The sequence below is a fragment of the Sinocyclocheilus anshuiensis genome, unplaced genomic scaffold (genome assembly GCF_001515605.1).
Source record: "Sinocyclocheilus anshuiensis isolate Anshui unplaced genomic scaffold, SAMN03320099.WGS_v1.1 scaffold1500, whole genome shotgun sequence".
NCBI lineage: Eukaryota > Metazoa > Chordata > Actinopteri > Cypriniformes > Cyprinidae > Sinocyclocheilus > Sinocyclocheilus anshuiensis.
In genome coordinates this window covers 1,595,215-1,613,757 of record NW_015537960.1, presented here as the reverse complement: position 1 = coordinate 1,613,757, position 18,543 = coordinate 1,595,215, and the positions used below count along the sequence as shown (strand labels likewise).

At 35.3% G+C, this 18,543-nt stretch overlaps 1 pseudogene; it reads left to right on the top strand.

Annotated features, from left to right (window-relative positions):
- The first annotated feature begins 14,784 nt into the window (after window positions 1-14,784).
- The window catches only part of LOC107666843 (paired box protein Pax-2a-like), a 40,045-nt pseudogene continuing 36,286 nt past the window's right edge, over window positions 14,785-18,543 (top strand).

Sequence of the window (18,543 nt, the reverse complement as noted above, 5' to 3'; positions counted from 1 at the left end):
TTTTCAAAATTGTCAAAATTAGATCATTTTCTATTATTTATCAGTTTGTATTATAATTGTACACGTTACACGTTCTCTCTTTAAAACTATAGACCTAATAGAACAAGAGGTCTGTTGTTTTATATTGGATTTAAAACCTTATTTTTTCTTCAAAGAACACTTGGTTTGATATTTTATTGTCTAATGCAGTGACAGTCAGCTATTTTACAGATTGGTTTGAGCGCCCGGATGTGTTTTTGGAGCCACTGGATGGTATTAATGTTTTTCCTCCCTTTAAAAGGTTTAACGTAAAATGGAATGCAGAGCAGCTCTCTCAGAGACACAGGGATCACACGCAATTGCATTAAAAGATGAGATTCCAGCTGCCTGAGAGATGGATGTGATTCAGGCAGAGCCATCAAACCTCCTCTATCCTCAAACAGCAAAACAGCATCTCTCTCCAGAGGGGCCGCAATCGCTGTTTTTACATTTCACCATCATTTCTGCCCATGAGGAATATGGATGTGAAATGAAATATTCAACCCTATTGTCTGATTTATTTGCTACATTATCCAGCGGTATCACCTCGGCAGTTTAAAGGATCGTTCCTCTCCGTTCAGGACCTGCCCGCTGGGGGTCCGACAGCCTATCTGCTTCCTCCCGCATAAACAGGGCCGGTTTGTCTGAGCACTTCAATATGTTCTACTTGAAGGTTTTCAGCATGCAGAATTTCTAAGTAGAGACCGAGCGGACAAACCTTGGGGGAATAAGGTGGTGGGGCTCTGAAATGATAAATCTGCACGCCATCCGTTCTTGAACTGGGTGAACAAAATTTTATTCATTTTCAAGCTGTTGGCAGGGCAGAGTATAACACTATCCCAGACTGTAAGTAATATTGCTGTCAGGAGAAGGTGAGTGACAGTGGCTATTTCTCTAAAGGATGTGTCAGTTCTTGTGTGGTGTCTTCTGTTCAGAATGAAGACACATTTGCGAGACTAACCTTAACCTAACTCATGCACTAACCTTAACCTAACTCATGCACCAACTAGCCACAGAGACAAAGGTTATAGTTGTCCCTCCCCCACATTTCTTACTGATTACAACTTATTCATAAATTCTTATGTTTATCTCTACATGAAAATAATAATTCAATGACATTGCTGTAGCAAAAACAAATTTAAAAAATATATGTTTTTATAATTATATTTATAATAAGAATATATAAATGTAAATATATAGAAACATACAATTTATATAATAAACTACACTAAATATAATTGTGTGTATACTTATTTGTAAGGATATTTAGTATGATACAATACATAAATTGATTATGACATAGAATTGTTATTATATTATACTTATAAATTATAAGTATAATGTAAATGTCTTATAAATATAATACATTTCTATTATACTTATATTAGTTATAATATAATATATAATTGTTATAATTATATAATGAAATAATATATATTAAAATAAAATTAATATATAATAATAAAGTACATAAAATATAATTGTATAATATAATATAATACATTTATAATAATAGATGTAATTGTTTGTATAGAGTATAAATTTGTATTATTAACTAATTTGTATATAATTTATAATAATAGATACATTTGTCAGCCCTTTATCTTTAACAGAAAAAAAAAAAAAATAAATAATAATAATAATAAAGAAATAAAATGTAAACTCTTAGAAGTGATTGCATGAAGTGATGGCACACACCCAAATCCACTGCAGCAGCCACTTCTGTCATCTGTTCAGGACTGTGTATCAAACAATAAATGCTTTTATCTCCCTGTTGTTTTCAGAATGCAGTGAGATAATCATGTCATATTTAATATGACCCAGCTTGTAAACTGATAGGTGCCGGTGTGTCCTTGCAGGCCAAATAAAACATTGTTTCATCGTTGGTGCTAAATAACGGCTGCAAATTTACAGCAGGCGTCCTGAGCTCATCATAGGCACTGGACGCTTCGTAAAAACACCTCGCCAAAAGTTTCAGAGGAACTGATTTACCTCCCTGACCTTGAAACAGGTGCCCAGAGAGAGAGAGAAGCCGAAAATGACCTCTCTCAGTTCTCAGCAGGAGCAGCGGATGAGTTCAGACTCAACATAAAGCAGAATAATGTCAGGCAGAACCTCTAGATGTCAGACTAATGCAAAAACACCCACAAGTTCATGAAAATACTGGCATCATTTGCTCATTCTTATGTCAGAACCTGTTTGCCTGTAGAAAACTAATGGAGAATTTTTTAGCTCTTTTCATTGAGCGACCATATAATTTTAGTGACCACGTCTGCCATGAACAAAAAAGGACAAAAACAGCTAAATAGGTAATACAACGTATGCACTATATTCTACGTTTTCTGAAATCATACAATAGCTCTGTGTGTTTAAGACACTAAAATTCAAGCTTCTATGCACAGAAAATGATGTTTTGAACTCAACTCTGTTTCCACTTTTCACTATTTACGTAACTTCTGCATGATCTGCATGCATGTCAACTCAAACCTTCATCAAGAAAAGATGCAAGCATATGAATTTACAGAAGTGATGTGCACTCAGAATATTTTAATATGCTATTAAGCTGCAACTTCAATTTCATTTTATGAATATTTTCCTTGGGGGTGGCAGGCATCAGCACAGAAAGATAGAAATTTAAAAAAGATAAATAGTGCCATTAATCCAGAGTGTTTCACTTTCATTATCCTTGGAAATGAGGAGCTATTTTTCCAATGAAACGCTCCTAATTAACTCCTTACACTTGATTCGCTAGCTAGAAAATGACCATGTTCAGAACATTTTAATTTGTAATTAAGTGGCATTTAACATAATGTAATTTATCTTTATATACAGTTGAACTGACAAGCCACAGTCTGGATGTTGGTAAAGCTTTCAGAGGACAAACTAAATAGAGTGTCTTGTCTTCTGTTGCTATGATTTACATGAATATGCACATGTATTCATGAAAGAGAGAGGAAATATGACACATAACAAGGGGAAAACAAATAACATACAGTGAACAATAATATTTCCTCTGGATGTTTTTGGACAAACTGATTTCCTATAAGTCTAACATTTCAAAACTGCCCTATTGACTCATATCTAGAAAATCATCTCAATAGTAACATTGAGCTTGGGAACAATCAAAAATCAAAGATTCACTGACCTATGAGCTGAAAAGCTCTTAATTGAATCAGATAATCATGTTGGAGTAGTTGGAATTATTTTTTTTTTTTTTGCATAAATGTATCTTCAGAAATCAGAAATCAGAAATTGCCTAAGAAATAGCCTAATCTTTAATAAAACATGAATTTGCATTTATATATATATATATATATATATATATATAAACATATGCATTTATAAAAACTAATACAAATGACAAAAACACCTAAACAATTACTAAAACATTAACTAAAATGCAAATGGAAAATAAAAAAATAATAACTAAATCAAAACGTTGATAAAATCTAAAATATTATCTCTATAATCCTTCTAAAACCCCTTGGACAAAATAAGAAATCCTTCACTGATTTGACCTGGCATATTTCAACTGTTTAAATGTCATAATCATAATAAAGTGCTGTAGGTTTCCATTGATTCTTCTGCTTGTATCAGTGTGGAATGAAAGAACAGGTAGGTCACAGAAAACAGCGGGCGATCAGTTCTGCCTGAATCATTCATCAGAGGAAATGTGGAGAGAAATGGAGATCATAATGAGCCTGAGTCATTTTCTCCAGCTCCCATTACTGAACTGCATTCAGATATTATTTTCCTCTGAGTCAGAAAACAAAATGACAGACGGCATGTGTCATGTTTTACCCTGCCATTCCTCATATTAAGACTTAACTCACACTTCACAGGGAATCTAGCGTGAAATGCCTTTATTATTGATATTCACTAAGGACGAGCATTGCTTATACTTACAGTTGGTGATATGCACACACTAAATATTAAACTTTGGCTCGTCATCTTTGTTGCATCATTTGCACCACAGGCATGAAAGAAACATTAAATCATGTCTTGTTTTGGAGAGGTGTGCTGTTATTCAATGATCAGACTTAGTATTTTCAGCAGGCAGATCATAAAACAAGCTGAGATTATCTAGGGATGAGAACATCATTCATAGTTGATAGAAATCTTGCACAATTAGTCATTTTAAATCGCAACAGCTCAAATTGTGAAAGGTCTCGCATCCACCTGCACAGCACGATTACAAGTGATGTTACTGCAAGTCTCCAAATGCATCTCTCTCTCTCTCTCTCTCTCTCTCTCTTTCTGCCCTCCCTCATTTTTATGGATGGATAGAACAGGAGTGTGTGTCAGGGATAATGGTTTGCGACGAGTGAAATAGCAGAGAAAAAGGCTAATCAGCATGTGACCTCCGCTGACGGGTCGTTCATCTTCCCATCCATCTGAATTATTTCCTCTGAAACTCTCTCAAAGGGAAGCAGGACAATTTGTTTGTCTCGCAGTTGCAGTTTTTCTATAATCTGTTTCCTTTCTGTTCCATCAAACTCTTTTTATATATATATATATATATAAAAGATGCAGTTCTTACAAACCAGCAGGGCTGATGACACATGAAACAATGGACATCTGTGAAATATAACACCTAATACAGAATCAGTGACCTGAGCTCAGTCTGATACAATCATCTGAGGACATTTAAAAGGACAGTCACCATAAATTCTCATAGTATGAAAAAGAATACGGCAAAGAGTCATCCCTTTCAATATTTTGAATCTTAAATCAGGCTTTTTGATATTTCTGTGTTGATATCAACACAACAGCGGATGAAATCAGCAAACACACACGCACACTTTCAGAGAAACATGGACCATTTGTCAGGACACGGCGGTAATGATATAGTGTGTGTGTGTGGGGGGGCTTATTCACACTATTCACAGACAATTTGTAAAGCGATGCGTGGAAGCTGGGCCGCAGACACCAGAACAGCTGGGGGTTCTGGAAGATGGATACACGTGAGCTGCAAGCGGTCCATTTCAATCTGAATGAAGACAAAAGAAAGACAGACGCGGCGAGTGTGTGTCCCGTCAAAGCCATTAGGTGACGATTTCAGGCGACCCAGAGCTCTCACACACACACATACGCACACACACATTCACAAGGTTAAACGGGAGTTCATAACCCCGGGCTAATTAGCATTTTTATGCAATTTCAAGTAAATGTTCTTTTAGTCAACAACTCTATAATTAATTTACCCTTCAGCCCTGACATGAGGAAACTGACACAGAGACACAAAGTAAACATGTTTAGGTTAAAAACTGATGGAGGCAAATTTGAAAAACTTGAAATTGTACTCTTGTAGCGTTTTGTATCAACATATGCATTTACATAAATAATGTAAATTAAGTAAATAATGAAAAAGTTAAAAAGTAAATTATGTTTATGTTAAGTTACAATTTTAGCTGTTTAGGATTTCAGGATTAGGGGACAGAAAATATCATGTGCTTAGTATAAAACCACAGAAGTTAATGGGATGTTTGGGTTGGAAAAAAAGCATTCTGTGAATAGTATGAATAAGCGGCCTACATAGTTTTTTCAAACATAAATATTTTAAAAAACTAAAATTTCAAGAAGTCATAAACCATTTCTAGCTTTAAATAAAAATGATAGAAGTCTATGCTATGTCCTGATTTAGACAGCTCTGTAAACACTGATGGCTAAGAATGACAGCTTGACTGTTAACATGCTGCAGTGTACTTTGTGTATTACATTTTGATTGTCAGCATTACTCTTCTTCTGTGCATGTGTAAAGAATTCAATAGAGTGTTTAGGCAAGGAAAACACATGAGTGTTACAGGCAAACAGGCATGAATACACACTCACATAAAGCTCGGCCTCGTCTCTGGAGGTCCCTGTTGGACAGTGATGTATTTAAGGCTCTGTGGGGTCAGATGGACTCTGTCCAGCACATCAGCTGCAATCAATAGTGTTAGTAAAACAGCACAGCCTCACACACACACACACACACACACATCACAATACACATGGACAACACAAGCTAACTCACACAGAATCACATGAACTATCATGTTCCAATAAAATTTTACAAAGTATTTTTGGTCTTCATTTTCAACACATTTGATTATTTTTAACCTTAGACTTCTTTGTGTGAACTGTTTTCTTTGTCTACAATCTTTCTTTACAATAAATTACACTTGCTTTGATATTTTCTTATCTAATACAATGCCATTCAAACATTTTTGAATAATGCTATAATAATAAAATGAATACTTTAAGTATATAAATAATAAACATTTATATTTTTTAAAATAATGCACATATAACACTTTATAATGTGTATATAAATATATAATATAAAATAATACATATATATGCATTAACATGCCTCTTATTACTCATCAAATCTGCATTTATTTGAATAAAAATAAAATAAAATATATTATTTTTATTTAAATATATTAAATATATTAAAATATAGTAAAATATATTAAAACGGTATATAAAAAACAGTGTAATATTATTACAATTTAAAAGAACTGTTTTCTATATGAATATATTGTAAAATTAAATTTATTTCTCTCATTTATTCAAAGCTGTATTTTCAGCATCATTACTCCAGTCTTCAGTGTCACATGATCTTCAGAAATCATTCTAATATGCTGATTTGCTGCTCAAGACACATTTCTGACTATTCTGATTATGTTGAAAACAGTTGTGCTGCTTCTTATTTTTGTGGAAAGCATCATACATGTTTGTTCTGGATTCTTTGATGAATAAAAAGTTCAAAGAACAGCATTTATTTGAAATATAATCTTTTGGGAAGATTATAAATGTATTTACTGCCACTTTTGATCAATTTAATGCATTCTTGCTGAATAAAAATATTTTGTAAATATTTTACTGACCCCAAACTTCTGAACAGTATTGTTTTTGCCAGTTTGGCTTTAAATCCAGGTTTTCTATTGGGTGATAATTACAGTAGGTGGAGCATAACGACATCAATTTTTCTCTTCCTTCAGGCTGGTGGGGTTGATTCCACCGGTGTGCCATTCCTGCCCTGTTTACCTGTTAATAACTCTATCAGTCCCTCGAGCCACACAAGACCAGCATGCCACGCCCTCACCCAGAGCAATGTCTGCTGGGAGCCAGCAGCAGATGTTTACCTGGCACAGGTGAGGCCTGAGATGAGACGAGAACAGCAAACAAGTGTTAACGCATGTGTACAGCCCACACACAGAATACAGCTGTGCTGAGACGCCTGTCAGACCGAGCACTGAGCCGTATACAGCGCTCAACAGATTCACCACAAAAACCAGCCTGAACTCCTTCAGAAAAAAAGACACGTTTGTATGGAGGAAAAAAAAAAACATCATCATTCCCTGCGTTTCCCAGGCCGTACGTGAGCTCGCTGAGGCCTGAGACTGGCGGTAATGGGCTGTTTATGTGTTTATTTGTTTGTTTGTTTGTGTGAGTTGGGAGTGAGGGAGGAATGATGAATGAGAGCTCGTTTCCTTCGACGGCCTCCGTGTCACAGGATGGATGAGAGCGGCGAGAGCGTTGCATCACGCCGATGGAGGGGGCAGTTAACCTGTTAGCATTCCACTGCAGCGCCTGCGGTACGCTGCGTGTTTTTGAGGGTTAACTTCATGACATACAACAACTCAAAAAAAAAATAATGCTAAACATATCTTTGGAAAGATTCTTGTTATTTGAATGATGCAAATCATTTTAAGATACAATCAACACAGCAGGTACAATCAGTGTCTTTGTCAGACAGCCAACAAGGCTTCATGCTGTGATCCCATTGTGTTTTCCAGCTAATAGCTCCCAGCTATCTCCAGGCATCTGTTTACAAAAAAAAAAAAAGTAGGCGGAAAGATTTTTTTTTTTTGCTTTTTCAGTATGTTCAAAGTTCTATTACTCAATACCAGTAAGATTTTCAATGATTCTCAGGTTTGTTCTGTGTATGATTAAATCTCAGCGTGTCAAAAGAGACCAAAACCATGCATATACTCCAAATGGTTCAAGAACGGCATGCAATTTACTTTGGGTATGCCCTTTTTAGGCAAATTTTCAGGAATGCTAAGGGGTTAATTACTTGTGATGGACTGATTGCACCACTTGAGTGCCGCCCAGTGGCAGCCATATTGGGCCGCCCGCTCCAGGGTTCACAGGTTAGATTCACACCACAGAAATGTTCAGAGTCTAATTGTTATTGATCTTGGCGGTTTAACTCTGTGATCTCAGAAAACAAATAGCGCTAGCTGAACTTGTGTGAGTATGTTTTGTAAAATGAATGAAATGCAGACTGAAGTCAGAGCAATGGAGACAGCAGGGTTCTGGTCCAAAACCTACTGAGCTGACTATGTAGGCAGGATTTTGAGGTATTACATGCACACTGCTAGCATGAAAACTATTTAAAAAGGTAATCAGCAGAATTATGCGGAATTCTAAGAAACCTTTATGCCTACTTTGAATTAATTAAATACCTGGAAATATTTATACAATAGTTTATTCTTATATATATTGTTGAAAAGTTTGGGGTCAGTAAGTTTAAAAAAAATATATATATATACTTTTATTCAGCAAGGATGCGTTTATTTGATCAAATGTGACACCGTTAAGAAGAAGAAATGTTTTTTGTTTTTCTTTAGCAACAAATCAACATATATGATATCTGAAGATCATGTGACACCTAAGACTGGAGTAATGATCCTGAAAATTCAGCTTTGCATCACCGGAATAAATTACATTTTAAAATATTGTCACATAGAAAAAAAAGTTATTTTCAATTGTAATCATTTTTCACAATGTTACGATTTTTACTGTGTTTTTTGATCAAATAAATGCAGCCTTGGTGAGCAGAAGAGACTCGAAAACATTACATGATTGTAGGTCCTTCTCCCAGGATTATTATAGTTAACTAAAACTAAAATCTTAAAAAATAATTTGTAATGAAATAATCAATAACTGAAATAAAATATATATAAAAAACTTTAACTTATTATAATTCAACTAGTTGCCAAGGAAACATTTCTCATTTTCATTTAGTTTAACTTGATGTAAAAATTACTAAAACTAAAAGTGAAATCGAAAATTATAAAAACTATATAGACATATTAAAAGAAAAACAATAAAAATGACAAAAGCACACAAAACAAATACCGAAACAGAAAAGCAGAAAAAAAGGCAAGCTATTAATCACAAACTATAATAGTATCTCATTGATATTAAAATAACTGTTTTTTTTCCCTATAATCTGTAAAAAGACACAAATGAGATATTTGGTTAACATACAGACACAGTAGAGTTTAAAATACTATAAAATGACTTGCCAATCAGAGCATATTGCTGAGGTCTCAGACCACTGGTATCTTTTTATCAGGAGAAAAGTCTGAGAAGTTTGAAACTCCAACAGAAGTCTAACACTGACTATCAAAAAGATAATGATTTGAAATATATTAATTAATCTTTTATTTCTTCTCATTATATTCTTATTAAAAATTGTTTGTCTTGCCTATAAAGAGAACATGTTGTCTGTAAATACAAGAAGCTACATGAGAAACAGGGGGAAAGACAGACAGTACATGTCAAGAATCTTACTCATTCTCATTGAAAAACACATGCATTTATTTACCTGTCAAAGCATTATCTCTCAGTTAAGAGGTGGACACTCTTCTGTTCCCCTTTCAAAGAATCAATTACAAATGATTCACACAATAGTGGAATGTTTGTGTCCGGATAAATGATGAGTGTATTAGCATAACTACAGGCTCTAGAAGAGAGCCTGTCTGATGCCACGGGCCACACGGATGAGAGATGATGCCCAAGGGCTGACTAGGACAGACGGGCTGGTTCCCATATTGCACCGGGGTGCAGAAAAGCTGTTTTTTGTCGCTTCAGAGCAGCGCAGCTGTGTGACAGCACACACACACACACACAGAGGCACTATGGACCTGCTTTAGGGCATGCGCTGGGAAAACTGGTCTGTCACCATCTTCAAACTTCACATCATTAGCTAGTGACTATATAATCAATGCCTAATAAAACACAGAGTAGATTAATCTAACGTCTGATTTTAGATGTGCTAAGAATAGATCTGTTCATTTTACAGGAACACTTTTTTAGTTCAGATGAGAGACAAGTTTGACCAGTAAAGCGTGAACAGTTTAAGGACTTATAATTTTCAATTTTCCCTTGACAGCAGCAGTGAAAAGCCAGGCATAACCTCAACACTATTTATATTTAAACACTTCAGGGCACATTTAGGAATTCTTTCTAAATCTGCATATTGTATGAACCACTGACTCTCATGTGCTGGATTTTACCTCCCTAGTGTGCTTAATATCAGACAGATTAACCTGATTATTAGCCTGTGGGACACTTCAGGATGAGCAAAATAAAACAGAGTATGACTTGAGCTGTAAGTGCACTATATTAGTTGTTTTTCATTTTTCTTTTTATTTAAAAGTTATTTTAAGTTTTTCACAACCTATGCCTAGTGTATAACAAAATAATATAAAAAAATATAAAATATTATAGTATAGTATAGTATAGTATAGTATAGTGTAGTATAGTATAGTATGTTATATTCCTCGTCATTTTAACAAGTTTTATGTAGGCTACTTTTATGTCGCGTATTAAAGAGATAAAAAGAGAGCGAGAAGGAGGGACCGAGAGGCAGAAGATCCTCATCCTGCTGTTGTTTCATCTGTGAAGAATTTCTCATTTCGTTTCCTAATTTATATTTTCAGCGTGTTGCGTTTTACGACTGGCGTCTAAAAGGCATATTTCTGCGAAATCAGGTTTATGATCTAAAACGTGGGCTGAACGGCAGTAAAAGTTAAATATTAAACTTTCATTCCTGCATAATTTTTGAGGCAGTAACTTTAAATGGCCTGTGAACACAACACGTGCTGAACACAGACGCTCCTCGTGTCAAAAATACTATATACATATATTAATATAATATAATATTAGTTAATATAATGTATAAATTGTTGTTTTTAATTTACTTTTTTTTGCATATATATCCTCTCAAAAGTTTTTTTTTTTCTTTAAGTAAGATTGCAAATTCCGTTGAATTTTAAGGTAATTGCAGTTTCATAATTCAGGAAATTAATGAATGAATGAATTGTTAAAATGTGCCATTATTCGCATTATTTGTCACATTAATATGCTCTGATATATATAAAACTCTGCTATAGGTCTGCATGCACATTTCTCTGATAGGCACAGAATTACGCATTGTGTGCGTGTGCGTGCGCGCGTGTTTCCATTTACTTACTAATATAACTTGGTTAATAGACAACATATATCTAACAGCTAACTGGTTCACCTTTTAATTGTGGGCCTAAATGGCAAGATCAATGGAAAACTGTTGTAATGATCTAATTAATTATGTCGAAATTAAAAGAGAACGCAGAATCAATCTCTTGCGTGAAGCATCCATCTGTCCCCTCACAACACAAGCTCAGGGCCCAAATCCCTTTACTTTACACTTTCCTATTGGAGTTTAGGGTTTCATTGTGTAATTTTGAGCCAGACGTTTTAGTGCTTAGTTCGTTAAAAGGTTGTAATTTCACTTATAGGTTTAATTTATAGATATTTTTTGTTTAGCCAAAAATTTAGCGGTGTTGATGTGCCCATAACTCTCACTAAAATATTTTATAAAATAAATCAATTAATAAAATTAATAAACAATCGAATTATTATCGTAAATAGCAAAGCAGAGAATAAAAAAATAATCTAATAAGAATTAATATTTTATACATGAATATTTTGTTTATACCTATATGAAAAGTCCTACACGTTTGACTTCCATGTGACGTTCATGCACACATATTCAAAATAGAAAGAATCATATTAAACCACTTTTAAAAGCTCTAAAATTGAAGAACTCTTCGCCGTTCCATCAGATGCATAAGCAGATAGCTTAACAGAGTTTCTCTCCGCACGTGTCGGTCGCTCGGAGTCAGACTCACTTCTGATGCTCGCTAATGAAGCACGCGCTGCTCTGATCGATCAGTGACGGTACCATGAGAACGGGAGGCTGAGAGAACGAGGAAATATCTTCACCTCTGGCTAAATGAGCTTCCTCAATGCTCAGCAGAACGACGAGGGAGAACAGAGGAGAGCCGGAACGAACGGAGAGATCCATCTTCGGGATGTGTGTGGTTCCCGTCTGTGTTTGGAGAGACTCTGAACAGCGCCGGAGAGAAGATGGATTACTATAGATTACTTTTATGCAGTCTTTTGCGGGCGGGAGCGGGACAAAACATGAAGCGGGACCAGATAAGACCTTTTTCTGCGGGAGCGGGCCTGAAAAATCCGTCCTGCGCAGGTCTCTATTCCAGCGTCCACTTCCCACTGCCTGCCGCAGATCAGTCCTTTCAGTGATGTCAGACCAAAGGAGATGTATGTTTCATTGAGTGAATGTTAAGTGAACAGCATTGTAGCATAACATCTTTCTCAGTTATAGACTGTTTTGCTTCACTATTGAGAATTTTAATTAAGGCTGTTCTTAAGCAATGTGTTGCAACTGATGACTTGTCTACTGAAAGCTTGTCTAAAAATTATATTAAAAGAATATATATTACCATTCAAATGTTTAGGGTCAGTGAGGGTCCGTGAGAAAGAAAGAAAAATAAATACTTTTATTCAGCAAGTGTTTTTTTTTTTTTTTTTTTTTTTTTTTTTTTTATTTTACATTTTGCTTCGCATCGCTTGCAGACTTTTTTTTTTCTCTCAGTTGCACGTCCTCAGGTGGGATTTATACCCATAATGTTAATATTACTGTTATTATAAATATGTAAGAGTGACATTAAACTGCTAATTATATAATTTGTTTTTGATTTTTATTTTAAAAAATTAATTATTTTTGTTATGTTTTAGTTTATTTATAGATCCATTAATGATTATGTGTGATTCCGTTTATTGCTGTTTGAATGCTTTTAATAAATTTGGCCTCCTCTTGTATCTGAAACCCTGACGGACTCAAACACATAACGCCGAGTCCTGCTATGATTTACAATGTCTGCTCAAATTCAGTGTGAAATTTCTCCAAGGGTGACAAAAACACTAACACTTAATTTTAGAAGTCTAGAAAAAAAAAGAGCAAAAAACGCAGAGAGCACAAGGGCAGGGGGAAAGGCTGGGAGGGGGTCTCAAAGAGAGAGAGAGAGAGAAAAACCCTAGCTTTGGGGAAGGTGTGCAACGGAGGGTGAAATTAGAGCCCGCAGTGCTACATATTGTACCAGAAGCTCCTCCAAAAACACCAGGAGAAAGAAAAATCATCCTCTAACCTAACTAGGAGGCGGACTAGCCCACTTGCCCCCTGCGTCCCTCAGAGATCCGTCCAAAACATTTCCACTTTACTGCCGCTTTCTCCAGTCTTTATAGTGCCAGCGAGTATTTCATTCTTTGTTTATAAAATATCACCATGAAGTAACTAAACATAAAATACATTCTAAAAAAAAACTGTGATATTGTTAAATATTGTATGAGGTAATATTGTATGCATTAATATTTCAAACAAAATTATATTTTTCCATACATTTCAGTTAAACCCTTCCTAATCTTGAAATTACATTTTGTAGATAAATATTTTAATTATTTAACTTTTAATTATTTGTATTTAATTTAGAATGACTCCTCTATTAAATCTGCAATTTAGTATTCGTTTATTATATTGGCTCTTTCATAAAGCATTGAAAATCCCTGATAGAAATCATACAAAAATAAAGCGATACCCTCTTGTGAATAACAAGCACAACATCAAACTCGGAATAAAGGTAAAACACTTACAAAAATGTAAAAAAATATAAATAATTTGATGTTTAAAAATTAAAAAAGGGACAATGTATTAATAGACAAGTTGACTTTCCTTTGCATCTTCCTGTTTTTGAGTCAAAAAAGGTCCAGGTGTGTCTGAAATTTAAAAGATATTCTTATATTTATATGATAAAATAGCTACATTTGCATTTCTTATTTACAAATAAGAAGTTAAGAAGTCTGTAACTTAAGTAGCCTACTAGTATTTAGAACTAACTTTAAATCTAGACTAAGGAATATCAATGCAGTGCTGCCTTGCAGTCAATTGAATGTAATACAATATAACATAGCTATTTCAAAACTGTAATATTTTCCTTTGCCTCAAATTCTTTAACGATATTAAAAAAAAATTATAATATATATATATTTACCCAAATCTTTTTTTGTTGTGTCTCCGGATTTGGAGACGATATAGCGCCACCTACAGTCAGCCTCTGTCAGTCTGACCAGATCCAAAGCTGCTCACCGCAGAGACGAGCGCAGCAAATCAGAACAAGATGGTGTTTAAATCAAACCATAATCACACCATCGACCTCTCCATTAATGACATTAGAGCTGTGCTTTTCCAGCATGATGCGTATTTGGCCTATTTTTTCGGAGGCCACAGCTGTGCGCATTTATTCTGAGTGTTACTGTGAGATGCTGACTGAAGGTGAAGGTTAATTTAATACAAATGCTCATTTTACGCGTCTTATTACCTGTGCGCTCGTTTGTTATTCGTTACAGAATTTATACGATTCATTGCGAACATGGAAGACAATACGCAATTCTGATTTGACGGAGTTCCTCATAAGTCGTAAACGATTATATCACAAAGAAAAGCAAATGATTAGCTTTCATCCTCGCTCAATTTCCGCTAAACGCTCATTCATTCAGAGGCGCCGAGTTTCTCCCTCCCCTTTTGGAGTGACAGGCGGATGGAGCTTCATCTGAGCGAATCACAAAGTGCTGGAATCTACTGCCTTTGTCTGATACACTCATCCATAGTGGCGAAAGGGGGTCTGCGTAAAGGAGGGGGCTGGAGCTTTTACAAACCAACACGAGCGACCCAAGTCCTTCAGTCCCGGGCCGTGCGCGCGTGCAAACGCACCGTGTTGTTATTGAGGGAAAGCTGGGCACAGGAAACCCGCAGTCTCCAATGGTTCTGCTATCTGTCATCCATGCGCAGAACCCAAACCCAGCAGCCCCGCACCTGCTAACCGAGACCACCGGGATATAAGAGATACTAACACGCGGATGGATGGGACGAACGCTGGAAAATTAGTTCTGGGGAAAGCATGCGTGCTGAAAACATTTAAGCATTTATTGCTTTGAGAGCAATTTGTTCTGACCTAGAACATACGGTCATGACTGACACCTGACAAATCCTGCGTCCATCTGCAACTTTCCGAAGTTCCCTTCTCCTCGGCTGGATTCACCTTACATCTTCGTTTCTTTCAGTTGTTCTGTGCGTAAGAAAGACGAGACGGCGACTTCAGTTGATTATCTGTCTTTTCTCTGTTATCCGATGGATATTCACTGTAAGGCAGACCCCTTCTCCGCCATGCACCGTGAGTTACACTGGAGTTTATCTGGAGAATGTTTTTCACATTTGAGCCAATTAAGATCCTCACTGGAACAGGAAATTATTAGGCTTCCGGATAAAAAGATAAAAATTGCACTGTTCTTATATTGCATTTAGGAAAAAAACAAGATAATAAATAAAACCATATAAAATGGAAACATAAAGAACTCAGTTAATAATCGAGATAAACGTGCCGGCGTGTGGTGAGGACATTAAAACATGCGTTAGCTGCATTAATATTTATTAAAAAAAAATAAATAAAAAAGTAAATGCAAGGAATTTAAAAAAGATCAAAATATTGAGAATATTGGGAAAATTCCACTTCGATTTACTGTAGTAAATATTCATGATTATTCAAAGCAAAAACTGTACATTATATATGTATATATAACAAATTGCTTAATGGTTCGGCATCAAGCTTTGGACTTTCAATTGAATTAAAATGGAATGTTTTAAGAAAAACAATCAATTGAGAATAACAATATGTAATGTGATCAAGCAAAACTGTTTAATTATTTATATCTAGGGAATGAAAACAATAAATGCTCGTGTAATTTAATCGCTCACCTACGAGAAACAAACCCCAGCATTGTTTCAACAACCCGGACAGTTTAATGTACATCACTAGAAAACATATAGAGGAAAATAAATGTACATTTTTTGACCCTATAGAGAATTTGTGAAATGCTTTAAAAATGCTATCGTCAATTCTTTTACGCAAAATATGATATTTTTACGTCAATATTTTTACGCAAATATTATATTTACGCAATTGTATTACATCTACAATGGATTTAGAGACAGAATATATAAGCTACTATATATATATATATATATATATATATACACATTATTCTTTTTGTAGAATAAATATAAATGCATAATATATGTTGCGATGTTTTAAATTATTATATAAAATAATAATAATATAATATAATATAACATAATGTTTGTGTATGTTTTCGCTGTTTATATGTGTACATCTATAACGAAAATAATGCAGATCGGTTATGCAGAATTATTTTATCATTGCATATATTCGTTTGCGTCTGTTTATTCAGTGACTTAGTGTAAGTAGAGTCAGGGATTAATTAACACAAAGTGCGTTTGAATGCAATTAACCTTTATTGCGCTTTCCAACTGGAGTGTGACGGTATACAGAACGCGTCTTTTGTTAATTGGACGAATGTGACGGACGTCACTGACGGCCTGTATGTAATGTTATGTTGTGGGTGTTTGTGGCTGTTGTCTCCGGTATAGGGCACGGGGGAATGAACCAGCTGGGCGGGATGTTCGTGAACGGAAGGCCTTTACCTGACGTCGTGCGCCAGAGAATCGTGGAGCTCGCGCATCAAGGGGTCCGACCCTGTGACATCTCCAGACAGCTGAGGGTCAGTCACGGCTGCGTCAGCAAGATCCTGGGCAGGTGAGACCCTACAACATGAGATTTACTCAGTTCAGAAAGAACAACGCATCCATTGATGTAAAGTGTGTTTCAACTGCTTTGTGTAGTTTTTCACATTTTTAATCTTTTTTAAACTTCAATAATTTACAATAAAATTTTAGAAGTAGACATGTTCATGTAGTCTCTCATTTAATGAGCTCACAAAACACTGAATGAATAAGAATTAGCAACATGCAGGCAACAGTTTTATATTGAGCACATGACGAACCACCCAACATGCAAACGTTTGCTCTTTTTAACAGCACACAATTGAGAATCATGCAAGTTTGCGTTTTCCCTGATTATTATCCGATTTGAAATCAACAAAACCAAAAGAGTCACCTCTAATGAGCTTGAACGATCTGTGATTATTATTATTATTACCTTCCCCAAAACTGTTTTCCAGCTCAGACTAAAAAAAAATGCTTTAAATGGCTTTTATTTTCATAGAAAAAAAGGGACAATTAATTTATTTTGGGCTGGGCTTATATATACATGCTTAAAAATAAATGATTTGACCAATGATTTGAATGCTTTAAAAGGATTAATTATTACAATAAAATTAATTTGCTAGTTCAGGCTATTTAAACGAGGTCAAAAAGCAGAAGTAGAAATGCTAATGTGCTTGTTCAGTCATTGCTCTTCCATTTTATTAAATGTAATAAATAATGGATTTCATAATAAATTGATTTATTAGTCCAAAAATGTTTCTAACATAAAGTGATTTTAGCTTAGCTTATTGTTGTTTGGTCATATAGAATTCCGTTTCAAATATATATTTTCTTCGTCTTGGATTAATAAGTGAGTTACTAAAGCAGATGGGCTGTTTAATGTCCTGCTGCGCAAAATTTTAAATTAGTATTCTAATCATATGATAATTTCCTACTAGTGCTGCTATGGGCCCTGTTAAGTAGCTTAGATAAAACATTTTCATGGCTTTGTTAGCACGCATCTGTTGTTTATTGTCATTAGGTTTGGTCAGGTTATGAAAATCAGATTTACAGTTGTTTCTGCAGATATTATGAGACTGGCAGTATAAAGCCTGGAGTCATCGGAGGATCCAAACCTAAAGTGGCCACGCCGAAGGTGGTGGATAAAATAGCGGACTATAAACGCCAGAATCCCACCATGTTCGCCTGGGAGATCCGGGACAGGCTGCTGGCGGAGGGCATCTGTGATAACGACACCGTCCCCAGCGTCTCCTCCATAAACAGGTGAGGAAACCCATTTTTTGCAATAACTGTTGTGCCAGTGACTTCTTGGCTCTGTCAGTAATTTTCGAGAGAAAACGTCTTGGGCGTCTCTATAGCTTCCGTAGAGACATTTTAAACAATGTGACGTGCAAATCTGCATTTAAAAAAATTATTTGACAATAGGCTATTTGTGTTCTGCCAAGAATTTGATCTTACCTGAAAGTAGTTGAGCGGCGTACGGTTGCTATGGTTACCAGCTCAGGTGAAAAGGACTTCGCGGTCGTCTGTTTGGCGCACCTTGACTAACTTCTAATCGCAGTTTTAAACCTTTAAATTTAAATAAACCGCAGACATTTGAAACGCACCTCTACTTGAATGCAAAACGAATCAATTTAACGCCTTTCGACCTATTATAAAATAAAATATAATCATAATAATAATAATAATAAAACGTATAAACTTTAATCGATCGAGCAGTTTTCTTTTAGACAGTCTGATCACCATTCGTTGAGAGAAAAAAA